General features: G+C 32.5%; 1 pseudogene; it reads left to right on the top strand.

Moving 5' to 3' along the window:
- The first annotated feature begins 3,695 nt into the window (after positions 1–3,695).
- On the top strand, positions 3,696–16,455 carry LOC117922191 (annotated as a pseudogene).
- The last annotated feature ends 3 nt before the right edge of the window (positions 16,456–16,458 follow it).

Genomic DNA, 16,458 nt, shown 5'->3' with positions numbered 1-16,458 from the left:
CCAAATTAACAAAAGGTCCATGTAACTCTTCAAATTGAGCCCAAGACTCAATGAAAGTATGAAAATTGAGTTGAAAGATATTATCCTTCAGTATTTCCAAAAATGTCATTTGTTGATTTTGAGAAAAAAATTAATATTTTTGAAAAATACTTTTATTTAATTTAATATTTTTTAAAAATATTTTTTATTTAATTTAATATTTTTTAAAAATACTTTTATGTAATTTAATATTTTTTAAAAATACTTTTATGTAATTTAATATTTTTTAAAAATACTTTTATGTAATTTAATATTTTTAAAAAATACTTTTATTTAATTTAATATTTTTTAAAATAAATTTATTTAATTTAATGTTTAAAAAAATTATTTAATTTAATATTTTTGAAAACCACTTTTATTTAATTTAGTATTTTTGAAAAAAAAATTATTGAAAAAAAATTATTTAACTTAATTTTATAAAATATTTTATATGTAAGGGTATATTTGTCCGTTACTATTTCATATCCTTCAACTCAATTTGAAGAGTTATATGGACCTTTTGTTAATTTGGGGGCTCATCTACCCCCAAAACATAATTCTCCCTTTTTTTTTTCAAGAAAATAATTAATGAAAACCAAGTATTAAACCTTTAATTATATAATTAAATATGAAAAAAAATACTTTATCTAAAAATTCTTATTTATAAACATTTTATGTATAATTTTTTTTAAAAGGATCAAATTCATTTTCATGTTTTTATTGATCATATTATTATTATTATTATTATTACTAATTTATAATAAAAATCTTAATATATGACTATGTTTGGTTCCTGTAAAATAGTAAGGAAATAAAAAAAAAAAAAATATTAAAAAAATGATTTTTGATTTCAACATGAAAATATATGAAAGAAACATCAAATCAAATCAAATCAAATTAATTAGAAATTTATATATTTTAAATTATTTAATTTTTATATAAAAGAGAAAAAAGACAAGTGAAATAAGTTTGAAGTAACATATAAAATAATTTATTAATTTTAAATCTATTTTTTATTTTATTCCAATTTTTTTCTCTTTTTTTTTCCTCACATTTTTTGGGAATCAAACATAGCTCCCCCATAGATAATAGATAAAATAACCAATTAAGTGGGATAAAAGAAAGATGACATTGCAAATTTGACCTCTTACTTTTTTTTAACAAAAAAGAAAAAAAGAAAAAACCCATTTGAGACAAGAAATCCCTTATTTTTTCTTACAAAAATAATATTTTATTGCAAACATAATATTTTCTTTTAAAATATATATGTAAATAATGAAAATGTTGAAGGGTATTTATGTAAAAAATGAGTTATTCTTCAAATTCAAAAAGGGAAGATGTTAATTTTACAAATTTGGATTTTTTCATCATTTTTAATCAATCACTCCATAAAAAGATTCTCATTTTTGGTTTTAACATTGCAATAAATAAAAATTATAATTTAATTATTACAAAAAATATCCTTTTTTTATCCAATACCAGGAATTTTTATATATATTATTAAATAAAGCTATTATCAGAAAATTCCTCTAAAAAGGATAGATGAAATAACCAATTAAAATGGATAAAAGAAACATGAAATTGCAAATTTGACCTCTCACTTTCTTTAACAAAAAAAGAAAAAAAGAAAAAACCCATTTTGGACAAGAATACCCTTATTTTTTCGTACAAAAATAATATTTTCTTGCAAACATAATATTTTCTTTTAAAATATATATGTAAATAATGAAAATGTTGAAGGGTATTTATGTAAAAAAATGAGTTACTCTTCAAATTCAAAAATAGAAGATGCTAATTTTACAAATTTGGATTTTTTCATCCTTTTTTAATCAATCAATCCATAAAAAGATTCTCCTTTTTGGTTTTAACATTGCAATAAATAAAATTATAATTTAATTATTACAAAAAATATCCTTTTTTTTATCCAATACCACGAATTTATATGTATTATTAAATGAAGCTATTATCAGAAAATTCCTCTAAAAGGGATAAATGAAATAACCAATTAAAAGGGATAAAAGAAAGATGAAATTGCAAATTTGACATCTCACTTTTTTTTTAAAAAAAAAAAAAGAAGAAAAAACCCATTTTGGACAAGAATACCCTTATTTTTTCTTACAAAAATAATATTTTCTTTTAAAATATATATGTAAATAATGAAAATGTTGAAGGATATTTATGTAAAAATGAGTTACTTTTCAAATTCAAAAATGGAAGATGCTGATTTTACAAATTTGGATTCTTTCATTCTTTTTAACCAATCAATCCATAAAAAGATTCTCCTTTTTGGTTTTAACATTGCAATAAATAAAATTATAATTTAATTATTACAAAAAAAATCATTTTTTTTATCCGATACCACAAATTTATATATATATATATATTATTAAATGAAGCTATTATCAGAAAATTCCTCTAAAAAGGGATAGATGAAATAACCAATTAAAAGGGATAAAAGAAAGATGAAATTGCAAATTTGACCTCTTACATTTTTTAACAAAAAAAAAAAAAGTAAAAAAGAAAAAACTCATTTTGGACAAGAATACCCTTATTTTTTTCTTACAAAAATAATATTTTCTTGCAAAAATAATATTTTTTTAAAAAATGTATATGTAAATAATGAAAATGTTGAAGGACATTTATGTAAAAAATGAATTACTTTTCAAATTCAAAAATGGAATATGTTAATTTTACAAATTTGGATTTTTTTATCATTTTTAATCCATCAATCCATAAAAAGATTCTCCTTTTTGGGTTTTAACATTGCAATAAATAAAATTATAATTTAATTATTACAAAAAAATATCCTTTTTTTTATCCAATACCACAAATTTATATATATTATTAAATGAAGCTATTATCAGAAAATTCCTCTAAAAGGGATAGATGAAATAACCAAGGGGATAAAAGAAAGATGAAATTGCAAATTTGACCTCTCACTTTTTTTAACAAAAAAAAAAAAAAAAAAGAAAAAACCAATTTTGGACAAGAATACCCTTATTTTTTTCTTACAAAAATAATATTTTCTTTTAAAATATATATGTAAATAATGAAAATATTGAAGGGTATTTATGTAACTCTTCAAATTAAAAAAAGGAAGATGCTAATTTTACAAATTTGGATTCTTTCATCTTTTTAATCAATCAATCCATAAAAAGATTCTCCTTTTTGGGTTTTAACAGTGCAATAAATAAAGTTATAATTTAATTATTACAAAAAATATCTTTTTTTTTATCCAATACCACGAATTTATATATATTATTAAATGAAGCTATTATCAGAAAATTCTTCTAAAAAGACAAAATAAAATAATGAGAAAAATATATTTATTTTTTATTAAAAAAATTCAAAATAAAATAAAAAAACGACAGATTTATGAATCATTTTCCAAGTAAGTCTCAAGGAGCACTATGGTCCACGTTTGGTGTGGTTGCCTTGTCCAAATTAATAGATATCGCAACTTCGGAGAAGCTTCCTCCTCTGCCGGTTTTTCAAATCCCCATTTCTTCACATACCCAGAAGAAGAAGAAGGATCATCCTTAGCAACAACTATAACAAAGCCAAGGACACGCAGAGGGAGGTGGGGCCACGGCTTTCTCTCTGATTTTTTGCGCCTCTTCTTGTGGATCCATACAAAAGAGCACACTTCAGATCAAATTATTTGGTCACAGGTAACCAAAAAAATACCCACTTTATTAGCTTTCTGTTTTCTTACTGTTTCTGCTTGATTTTGGTTTGATCTGTTTTGGGTTGTGGTGTTGATTAGGTTTTGGATTCATATGATTCCATTTGTTGTTGGATAACTGGGTTTTTTTCTTGTGTTTTCAAGAAGTGGGTCAACTCAGTTTGGAGTGTTGCATGTAGGTGTTGTATATTCGGTGTGGTTTTTCTATCTGGGTAACTGGTATTTACACTTGGAAGACGCGTTTTGTGCTGAAAAGGAGGTGGTTTTGCTTTGAAGAAGAGGTTTCTATTGATGCCCATGGGAAGCTAAGTCTATTGAAGAAGATGGATGCAGAATCTACCCAATGAATTGGTAGATCTTGTAGGCAAATGGGTTGTAGAAGAAGCCAATTAAATAAAGGTGGTGGTGGAATTCCCTTCGAGCAATGAGTACTGGAGAATTAACGACACCTGCCTGGTTCCAATAGAAATATAATTTCGCCAAAGTGGTGTCTAAGGGGATATTTTATCCCGTTTGACCTGGTTATTTATGGAGTAACCATCAAAGATCAACTTTATCCAGCCTTGTGGAGAAGGCAACTCCCTAAGACTAGTGGTAGTGAAGGCATGTCTAATCTTTTATAATGTGCTTCAATGGAATTCCTTTAGGCCTCTTGGTGATTGAAGAAGCCCATAAGGAAGCTGGCAAAAGCCGCAAAACAGTAGTCCCCAAATAATATCCCCTTGGTTGGAGTTATCCTCAGGATTCTGGGGTCTTCCTCCAACTGGATTTTCCAAGTCAAAACCAAGCAAGTATAGAAGCCCACATCACTTTGCTTCAATCATCCTGGTATTACCATAGCTAATTTCCTACAAAGATGAGATATTCTAAGGAGGTACCCAAAGATCTAGGATCAAACGGAAGTTGAATTTTTGTTTAGGGTAAGTTATAGTTTTGGAACCAATTTGAGTTTGGTTGGATGTAGTTTGGCTCTTTAACAGGATGATTGGAATCTATACATGAGATTACATTATGGAGTACTTTGAGAATTTCAATTTTGAGGTCATGGTCATGTTACTTCGTCTTATTTGCATTGATCCCTAAAATATAAAAATTATATTGTATAAGGAATTTAGACCCATTAGTTTGTTGATTAGCCTTTGTAAGAACATTGCTTAAGCAGTTTTTTTACAGATTCTTATGAGACTATTTTCCACTTTTGAAGGGACTTATGTCTAGTAAACAGATGTCAGATGTGGTCTTAATAGCCATTGAAGTGGTTGAAGAGTGTGGTAGATTTAATAGGGAAGTTATTGTTCTCATGCTAATACTATGCCGTCATTTAAAATTCTTGAGGAATTTGAGTGATCAAGATCAATTGATGTACCTCCCTTCTCCAATAGTTACAGATGTCTACTTTTCTAATTCCCATTCTGTGAGATGTTGGTGCTCAGAAAGCTTCGTACAAACTTACACTTCCTTTCCAGGGATACTTAACTTCTTGTCTTTATTTGAAATAACTTGATTTGATAAGCCTAGGTGCCTCCCAAGATGGACCTTTGGATTGTTTAGTTGCTTGCATGAGGATAAATACCAAAACCATGCTCCAATTTAAAGGCCAACAGAAGCTTTCCTCCCTGATGTGTGTAACTGTCAAGCATCCCATGTACTGCCCTGTGCTTATCAAAAAAAAAAAAAAAAAAAAGAAACAAACCCATGCCTCACCCTATTTATTCCTTATGGAAGAGATTATTCTCCACATTAGGTGTTATGTGGTTATGCTTTTGGTAATGGTAACATGGGTCAATGGGTTGGAGAAGAATGATATAATCTTAAAGGTAGGTTTTTACAGCAAAGGAGTTACAAGATAGTATGTCTTTCCTTGCATCACTTGGGTAAACAGAGTTTTTGCAGCTATTCCCCTGTGTTTTATCATGTCTCACTCAGTTTATTTTTGTAGTTTGTGAACTTCTAGTTGGTTATCCAGTGCATGTGGAGATCTCCTCAATTTGAAAACATTGATGACCATTCCTTTAGAAATCTGTGTCAATTTGGCATTTAGATAAATTTTCAGGGATCAACCAAATGTCATGAGTTTTGTCTTATCCTCTTTCAGCAGAGCTGCGCAATATAATCAAGGCAAAGATCCTTGCTTCCACAAAAGGCTAGCATCTTTCTTTTGTTATTTCATTTCCTAGTGAGGAAGATCCTTAATTGTTATTGATTGCATTTAATAGGGAAGCTTGGGTCTGCAGCACAATGTTCACCTATTTGAGGAGATCTCAGATCTTGCATAGTTTAACTTGGATGTCAGTGAATGAGTTAGGCAGATGGCTTGTCTGAGAAAGAGGCTATTTCTTTGAGATTTTTGTTAGGGGACTATTATCCTCCATGATGATAGTTTTCTTTATAAAGAAATTCCTCATTGTTTTTCTTGCATGGACTCTTACATTTTACAGATGATAAAATTTAGTTTCTTGTCAGAAAAGTGTAAAAAATAGATGGGTGTTACTATAAATTACAGGTGCTGATGTAGACTAATTTCTAGATATTACAAATGAATATGGGTCTGATTAACTAATGACTTCCTGCTATAAGGGCCTTGGTTTTTAACTTTGATTTGCTTCACTCTCACGAACTGGGATCTCTTCCTGCAATCTGGAAGTAAGAAAGTAGAAAAAGGGAAGTTTCTTTTCTTTTGTTATTGTTTTTGTTTTCTGATATCAATTTTTTTTTAACCTTATTTTTCATTTTATTTTTTTGAAAGACTTGCAAACTAAAATGGTTTCTTGATTTTTCCTTTTTGCTTTCCATCTTCTAAAGGAAGAATACATGTTTTAGAAGTCCCTCAAAAGAGTCTGAACAATGGATAATAGGAATCAGTGGACATTTATTGATCATTTTTATACATTCAACTTTTCCTGTTATATTCTAATCTTCATGAAGAGTATCAGTTGATGGAATAAAATTGGTGTTTGCAGGTCCATCTTGTTGAATAGGCAATCTTTAGGTGAGGTTCTTACATTAAGTACCGGATCTAGGATTATTCTAATTGCATTAGAAAGTAGTCAATAAGTTTTCATTCTTGCTTGCATTGATTTATACTAGTATCTTGGTTGTTCAATGAGATTATTTATGCTTGCAGATGGGTTCCATTGAGGAGAAGATAGACCTTGAATCAGATGAGGAGATCCTTTTAGCACATCACAAGGCACAAGAAAAGTTCATTCTTTTGACTTCGAGACATCTCATATTGGGTCTCATGCAGCTCTCTCCACCTCATGGATCTTTAAAAAATGAGGACTGCTCCTCTAAGAAGTGTTTACATTGTCTTAATTAAAGCGAAGATAAATATGTTGCTACCTTTTGGTCCCTTAGCAATTTTGCTACATTATCTTACTAGAAAGCATGTAAGAATTGCAGCCCCTTTGATTGACATTTTCGCTTCACTTCAATTAAGCAGGGAAAAGTATATGAAAGCACTTGATTAGCAATCTTTGCATTCATTTCATTTTTTGTTGGAACCTGGAATAATGACTTCATGCATAATGTATAGTTTCATGGCAAGTGGCATCTTGTTCAACCATTATTTCTCCCAGCTCATTTTATTTCAAGCCTCAGCAAATGTTTAATACCTTATTCGTTGCTGTAATTCTATTTTTGTGTTTTAGGGATGGGTCTTCTTCTTCAGCTTATTAGGTATTACCCCTTTAGCCGAGCGTTTGGGTTTTGCCACTGAGTGAGTGACTGCCTATTGAATTAGAATCTAGCATTCCATTCCTGTGGTTAATAAACTCTTTTCTCTCATTACATACTAAGACACCAGTTCACCTGTCACTTTTATGCAGGCAGCTTGCATTCTACACAGGCGCTACAGGTAGTTACTATTTCTACCTTCCTAGTTATTGTTAAGCGACAATGAAAACTTGAGCATCTTATAGAGGCTAGATACAGAATTTTTGGGACCTGGAACTTTTGTAAATGTTCATGGCATGCGCCGTTACATGTGACTCTTTACTAATAAGGGAAGATTCAAATCTTACTAATTGATAGATTATTTTAGATATTGAATCTTCTCACTTTCATTATTAAAGTGGCTTCCGATGAGTTCATGGTTTTCAGCTCCAAAGACAGACTTTTTATACATTTCTTGTAAGGTTGAGCTTGTTGTACTTGTTCATACCTTAATTTGCCTTGAAATTTTTTAACAAGCGAACAAGAAGCTCAAAGTAATGCCTTTATTCAGCCTAAATGTGCTGATGACTAAATGCGAGCTCAATTTATGGAATGGATGAAAATGCTACTGTAAGCACCTTTTTAGCACCAGACATGGGAGCTGATGTGGCATAGCCATACAATTCAAGCGGAAATTTTTTTTCTCTCTCTTCATCTGTATCAGCAAGGAAATTTCTTTCTCTCTCTCTTATTTGTCTCTTTTGTCTTGCCATCTCTTCAACAAACACATATCAAATCACCATTCCTCTACCCCAAAGATGGGGATGAATATATGAATAGGGACAGGATGACAAGAGAGAAGAAGAAAAAGAGAGGGAAGGACAGTGATGGAAAAGTAAAAGAAGCAAGTATATTACCTACTGATGTGAGGGAGACTGAAAGAGAGAGATGTTGTTCACTTATATTATTGTGGTAGTGCTACATCAACTGTCATGTTAGGTGGTAAAAGCATGGTTGAAGTGGGCCTTAGTGACGTACTAACATTTGCCTTGATTTATTAAGTTGAAGAACAATTGAGACGTAATTCGCCTCTATTTTTCATATGAAGACGAGCTTATTGGTGATAGTGTGCCATTGATAAGACAATTTTTTCAAGGCTGTTCATTTAAAAAATTATTTAATTTTAAATGAGATGTTCATTCTCAAATCTATGGTTTTTCATAAATTATGTCCTATATATACTTGTCACTGCATCTTAGGTATATTTCAATTTCACAATGGCTATCAAGAGATAGTCCTTATCTTCCTTTGGTGATAATCAGTTTGTCTATCCAATTTTTTGTATTGTTTCCTTCTCTATCCTTTCCTGGATCTGTCTTCTAATATGAGGTGTTATTTTTTATTTTTTTCCCTTGGATCTGCAGTTGGGGTCTTCTAAATGCTACCTTTGGCAATGCGACAGAAATGATAATTTCAATGTATGCATTGAAGCATGGGATGATAAGAGTTGTTCAGCAATCATTATTGGGCTCCATCTTGTCCAATATGCTTTTGGTTCTTGGATGCGCATTCTTCACTGGCGGATAAAAATCACACAAAAGTTCAGGAGTTCAATAAGGTAGATCATCATAATTTTGTTGGTAAAGTGAACTCTGTCACATTTATATCATCCTGATGTGGTAAGGTTAACATCGAAATGGGATTCCCTTTGGACAGGCAGCTGCCTTGGTGAACTCAGGATTATTGCTTATGGCTGTTATGGGTTTAATGTTCCAGCGGTGCTTCACTTCACACACACAGAGGTGCACTTTGGGAAATCAGAATTAGCTCTTTCAAGATTTAGCAGCTGTATAATGCTTGTGGCATACGCCAGCTACCTTTCTTTCAGCTTAAAAGTCAACCGAATCTTTATAGTCCCATTGACGAGGTGAGTTCTCTTTGTTCAATCATATCAGAGGATCCATCATGTGCTTTCTGCTTTCACATGAACATTATAGATCAATTTATGACATCTCTTCTATTAGCTATTTGGGGTTTTATGTTGTTTATTCCCTGACATTTTTCTTCCGGTATCTATGTATTAATGCTCATATTTCCTACATGGATATGTTCACAAAACCTGTGTATGTTTTTTTTTTTTTTCCCCAAAATTTTTTTCCCGAAGTAGGAGGAGAACTAATCCTGGAGGTGCTTTAAAGTATGGATACTTATAGAACTTGGCCTAATCTAATAATTCTTGAGACAAAACATGTTATCAGAGAGACTTATAGAACTTGGCCAACTCATTTGGAGTTTTGTGAAAGATTCTCCCAATTGATGGGAAGTAAAGCTGTTGGTCCATATATAATACATGTGATGCTCTAGAGAACATAAACTTTTTTAGCAAACTGCCTTTGCACCAGAGGATCCATATAATACAAGCCAAAAACATATCAAATGGCAAATTGGGAAACGTGATAGAAAATAAGAACTGAATTTGAAGGATACACTTTCTCAAGGAGCAAAATGTTGATGCTGATGGAGAGGCTGCAAAACTATGGAATTGAGATATCAAATAAAGAGAAAAAAAAAAAAAGTGAGGATAGTAGAATACTGTAGGAAATTTTGATGAAACTTGGGAAATATTGCTAATCTCTATTTAGCCTATAATGTTTGGTGGTTGTAAAAGGATGGGAGGGAGGGATAGACTTGATAAGCCCTAAGTCTTTCATAGGATTCATAAATCATGCCAAACAATAGGAACAATAGGTGAAGAGATGGCATTGGGGAGGAGAATATTTATGATAACACATGCTTTGAGATGATTGAAAATGAAGGTATTGAAAGTGAAGTCATTTGGATTACAGAATATTTGAGGAAACAGAGTTTCATATGGTTCAAGGACAGAGGGCAGAGTAAATTGCTGATAGTCTAATGATAATCATCAAGGCAACATAAGGCCGATTTGGAAGAACTAAATTGCTCTGACAGGGTTATTGATTTCCTGTTAATGAAAAATTGCAAGGAATATTTGTTCAATTCATGATGATGTAGAGGAAAGTTACAAATTCATCATTCTCAGGCGGAAGTTAGAGCTTGGCTGAGTATGATTTCTATAGATTGAGTTTGTTATACACAGAATCCAACCGTAAGTGCAGGAGAAAATGAATGAAATAGCATATCAAAATCTAGTTGCTGGTTTGATCCCTTGTCAGCCATTTTACAGATTGAAGAAACCCTCAGCGATAGGCTTGAGTGCAGAGGAAGGCCTGAATCAAAAAACAAATACAATAACTTTAGTTAATTCTAATGAGAAAACACTAGAGATCTGTAAGAAGGGTTGATCTGAGTGGGGAAAACTCACAGAGTCACCTTGGTGCTGAAGGCTCCCAGCATCTATACATTTGACCCTAGTTTCAAAGTGTTTCCAATCTTAGTCTATCTTTCCAATAGTGAAAGATGAAGAATGCTGCAGAGTGGTAATAAATAAGATCTAGGTGGATGCTTAACAAGATGTGCTAAATATTAGAATTGAGAACACTAAAATTTGAAATGGTATTCAGAAATAAATTTCCACCTGCCAAATGTTGTACCATGTTCTAAGAGAAGGTGACGGTGGATGGTGAAAAATGAAGCTTTCAATGTTAACAAAACAGTTTATGGGTGTATAATGTGGTCCTGTGCTGCAAGGCAACCAAAATATGACCTTTGTTGTTGCAGCTTCCTTTTTGATGGTGAAAATTGAAAATGTCCATCTTGTACTTGAATTTCAGCCCTCTTTATGGTTCATGCCAGTGAGATGTTTTATTATATCAACATATTTGATATGAATCTTTAGAATTGGTCACTCTTCATCTACCTATCTTTCCTATATGTGGGAAGATAGGATTAACAGTGGTTTTACAAATACTGAATTCAATTATTTGAGACATTTTTTCTAATAAATGTTCATATATTGCTGTCTATTTTGGTTTATATTTATTTCATAATCCCTACTTTTATTTTTGTAATATAAATGTATTTAGCAGTGTGCAAAATATATAACACATGGTACAAAATATCTAGAAAATGATATGTTCTCTCTCTGTGTGGAGATAGGATTACAGCAGTTTTATGAATACTGAAATCAATAATTTTCCTAGGAAATGTTCATTTACTTGTCTAATTTGTTTATATTTATTGCGTAATCTTTTTATTTTTTAATATACATACATACATATATATATATTACAAATATATAAGATTGGAAACTCTTTGCAACCATAGGATGCATCTGATATTACTAATCTTCCGCCCTTGAAAATGTTCAGGACACAGAAAAAATTGAAGAAGATTCTGATGAAGACGTTCCAGAACTAACTCAATGGGAAGCAATTAGCTTGGCTGCTATTCTCACTCTATGGGTGTCTGTACTCTCTGGATACCTTGTTGATGCTATAGAGGGAAAATCTATTTTGAGATCTTGTTCATTGTGGTTTTACTATCATGTGTCTCTTTGCATGAGCCTTTGGACCATTTTCATTCGCATTGGTTGGAGCAAAAATGAACGGATATGGGAGAGTAACCAAATGACTGATATTAATCATTATGTAAAAAAAAAAAAGTATGCCTATCCTCCGACTCCAAAATAAAAAAGTTCAAACTTTCTTCCTTTGTATATATAAGATTCATGAAGGATTCGGTTCAAATCCTTGCTTTTTGAGACCTTCCAATATATCTCATCTGCTTCAACCTCCAAAGTAAAGGCAAGATAAGATATCCATTGAAGATCTTAAATAGCTTTGGTAAGTTTCATGCAATTTTCTTAAAGGAAAATCAATTAGAACTTATATATTGTGACAGTTTTGGCTGGCTTGCCCTTCTGACTGAAGTATGGGTAGCTTGAACCCTGCCCTAACTTCACAGTGGGCCTGAAGCATGGGCCCTGATTAACCCATCATAAATTAGCCTTGGCTTAGCCTGCCAGCATTCCAAGCTTAAAAGATTTGCTTCAGAGCATGTCATCGCAAAGTTCAGAGTGCTGCTAGTTGATTTTCAATTGCTACCTTAGCTCTCAATTGAATGCTTCCATGAAATTTTTGGGCAACCTTTGCTCTTTGCGTATGTTTTTGAGTCTAGTGGTATTCTTTTGGATATATTTGTTTATTATGCTTTCCTTCGACATTAATTTATGTTCTGGAGGTAGAAAGGCTATTGGTTGTGAACAGTTGACAAATCAATTTTTTTCTGGTTTCTTTTCAGGGAGCATCTGAGTCATTAAACATGCCAGTGGCTTTTATTAGTGTCATTCTGCTTCCAATTGTAGGAAATGCTGCTGAGCATGCCAGTGCAATTATGTTTGCCATAAAGAACAAGCTTGTGAGTGCTTAGAAGAATGCAAATGGTTGGTTTTTTTTGCTTATGTTAATTCTGTTGATTGACCTACTTTCTTCTATAGGACATCACAATCGGAGTTGCAATTGGTTCATCTACACAAATAGCAATGTTTGTGGTAAGTCTTCAAAATCATCCCCAGAATGTTGTCATCAACTTTTTAAATCTGAAAGGGCATTTAGAACTCTTTTCCATTTTTTTTTTCTATTTGGTTTTTGTAATAATGTTTTCTTCACATGATGGTGTTCATTTTTTAATTTTATGTTGCCAAGTAGGGGTCCTTGAGATCAGTTCTATGATAAATATATAGCATGGTGTTTTTCTTATTAGTGAATATTGAGAGGCTTAAGAATCTTGTGCTGTTGATGATTGCAGATTCCCTTCTGTGTGGTTGTTGGTTGGATTATGGGACAACCAATGGATTGAATTTTCAACTCTTTGAGACTGCCACTCTCTTTATTGCGGTGCTAGTAGTGGCATTTATGTTGCAGGTTTGTTATCAAGTTCCTCATTTCACTTTTAGTTTTGGTTTTGGTCAATCACCGATATGGACACATATCTTGTTAATTTTGTCTAGGTCTTGTGCATCATATGCATTATGGCAGTGCATTTTTCTTATTTCTTTTGTTTATCTTTTGCTATCAAAAGGAAATCATATCACATTTAGGACTAGTTCACGAATGTGTTTCCCATCTCATTTATAGCATCATCACTAGCAACATTCTGGTGTACCATTTTGTCATTTGAGGTAGTCTTAATAGGTTTATCAGTAAACTAGTGTATTCAATTAATCATTCAGAAATTGATGCCTAATTAGCCTAATCGTGAGATCCTCTCCAAGCCTAGTAGGAGCACAACAATCCATATTGAAAGGGTCCTCCTGGGAAAGTTTTCAGACCATCAATTCATCTAGAGGTTTCTAGGTTATCCAATATGATTGGATAAATCTTTATTCTGGTAATGATCCATTTCAAGGTTTTACACATTTGTAACCTGAAAAAGTAAGAAGCAAAATAGAGTTGCTAGGTCCTAATTCAATGTAAAGGAAAGATCCCTATCTCATAATGCCTGTGAGATTTTTTGGAATGCAAATAGGCTGCTGGGATATTGCTAGCAACTCTGAATTTCGTTATGAGATAAGAGCATGTTGAAGTTGATTGGTGCTTTATCAAGGACTAGTTGATGAGTACATTTTGCTAACAAGCATCCTTCTGGATCTAATTTAATTATGTTATTTTCTTTTTGTTGGACCTTCCCGTCAACAGATTGAGATGTACATAGAGCTTTATCTTCCTAATCGATTTATTTTCCATGTATAAATTATTTCTTTTTTACCTGCTGAATTCATTAATTTTGGCTTTGTATTTGCAGGAAGGGACATCAAACTATTTTAAAGGTTTGATGCTTATTCTATGCTATCTCATAGTTGCAGCCAGCTTTTTTGTACATGTTGACCCTACAAAGGGTAAGTTTGACTGAACTTTATTTCAATTAAAAAGCAGACCTTTACATTGTTAATGATATTGTCTAAATTTCATTTCTACAATTGCTCCTGTCTTGAAAGGTTTTATCATTTATACTTTTTTCACTTTCCAGCTCTTGTGGTCCTGGTGCAAGTATTTCAAGCACTAGATCTAACTGTTTGCACACAGCCCAAACATTTCATGTATTTGTATTTTCTTAGAATCCCACTTACTAAAATACCCCATGCTGAATTTCAGTTTGGTAGAATTTGATAGGTATTGATCATGATTCTTCTATATTGAGTGCAAAATGGGTTAAAGAGAGAAGCTGCTCTCTACCTTCATCCTCCTAATTTCTTATATATAATCTATTCTCTTGCACAATACTTCCCCTACTACAGGTGATTGGTAAGAGCCTAGCTTGTTCTAACTATAGAATCACAAAAATGCTCATTGAGCACATCCCCTCTAGTTGGGAGAAGATGTCCATGCACAGTTTGCATCGTAAAATTGAGATCTGGATATCTTTTGTGACAACACTTCTGAATTTAGCCAATTTGTGTTGTGGGAATACAAGGCTCTCTTTGTAGCTTTTGATGAGATGTCCACGTCTATGCCCAGCTCGAATGGTACAAAGGTTACTGCTTCCATGTTGTAAAATGATGGTACCGTATCATCTCGCGATCCTTGTGTATGAAAGGTTAACTCCAGAAGTAGTGAGTTCGGCAGCACAGCTCATCTATGCCTTAGACCGTAGACCTATACTCTTTGTCTTTCTAGACTTCGTAACAAATGCTTGCCTCTTACTCCTTGAAGGAGGTCAAGTTTACATCAAAAGATAGCTGGAAAACTAACTTAGAATGAGACTATGTAATCATTCTGGCCCTGTGTAGATTAAAGAAAGTCTCTACTCTTAATTCCATATGTAGATTGCAAACCCACCCTACTTAGGGGATTTTAGATATCTCCAGATTCTGTGAGCTACCTCAAGATTTTAGTAGTTCTAGGACAAATTTGCAGTTGAAACTCAGTGCATAAGCTATATCAACATGACTGATAAATAAATATAAGAATCAGTGGTTCTAGGTTAGTATGAAATTGCAGTTGAAACTCGGTGCATAAGCTATATCAACATGCCTGATAAATTAATAGATATGTCGTAAGTATAAGAGCTGACCAAGATTAGGAAGAGCCTAATCTAATTCTTGATTATTGATAGGTAAACCACCCCCATCCCCTTCTTTTTTACATGGAACTGAACCCGGTACCCCCCATCCCACAGGACCCACACAAAACCTAGTCAACGTCACTATGCATCAAGGTCTCTAACCATTTTGATTATCCAAGAGATGCTTCTAATTGGTAGGAGCATTGGTTGGACTAAGTACTACGAGCAACTTTGAATTTAATATGCCTCGTATATTCTCATAATCAATCTGTTTTCTTCAACTGGTCCTTTCAGATATTGTCCAAATCCCTATGATGAAAATTACAGTTGGTTAGAAAGTGAAACATCTGTCATTAATGTTGGTTAATACAATTGTCATGTTTAACACAACCATATCTGGCTTTGCAACTGTTAGTTACATACATTGAAATGGCCATGAACAAGTTCATGGTAATCGATATTTTTGCATCTCCTAACATAATCAATGCAAATTCATTTCTCCCAGCCATGTTTGCTAAATCCCAGAATGATCCTAGAACCACTTCAACTATACCCCACCATCATGGCATATCCTGACTAGTTTTGGTTTTTAACAGATAATGATTAAACACCTGAGGATCTATCTAGCATTGCGAGCTCCAAAAAGTCCACAGCTTTCATACGCAGGAAAAGCAGACATGGCAGGCAGGTGTGTACACGAACCGGTTCCTTTATTTTTCATCCAAGCAAGCTCACACCCTAGTCATGTTCCTTTTCCCAGGTTGTGTCATCATTCATATGCTTTATATTCTCCGCCTAACAACAAGGTTAACTCTTTTTTGTACTCCTAAACCATTTTCACAACCATGATGAACTGGGCATGTAATCTTTTCTTGTTTTTTCTTCTATTATCATTCTTTATCTACAATTCCCTACAAAACAGCTCTCCACCCTGTACCTGTTCATAAACCTTGATACTCTGGTTCATTTTTTTCTTCTTTTTTTTTACGTAAACCTTGTGCCTGCATGCATGATGGTTTCAGATTGAAAAATGAGAAGGGGCATTTGGGCAAAATATGGATGCCCCATATGTATTCAGTTCTTCGGATCAATTGTCAAATAATGATACTCATCCATGT

Source organism: Vitis riparia, chromosome 9 (genome assembly GCF_004353265.1).
Source record: "Vitis riparia cultivar Riparia Gloire de Montpellier isolate 1030 chromosome 9, EGFV_Vit.rip_1.0, whole genome shotgun sequence".
Lineage (NCBI taxonomy): Eukaryota > Viridiplantae > Streptophyta > Magnoliopsida > Vitales > Vitaceae > Vitis > Vitis riparia.
Note: the sequence above shows the minus strand (reverse complement) of the source record. Positions and strands in the feature narration are given on the sequence as shown.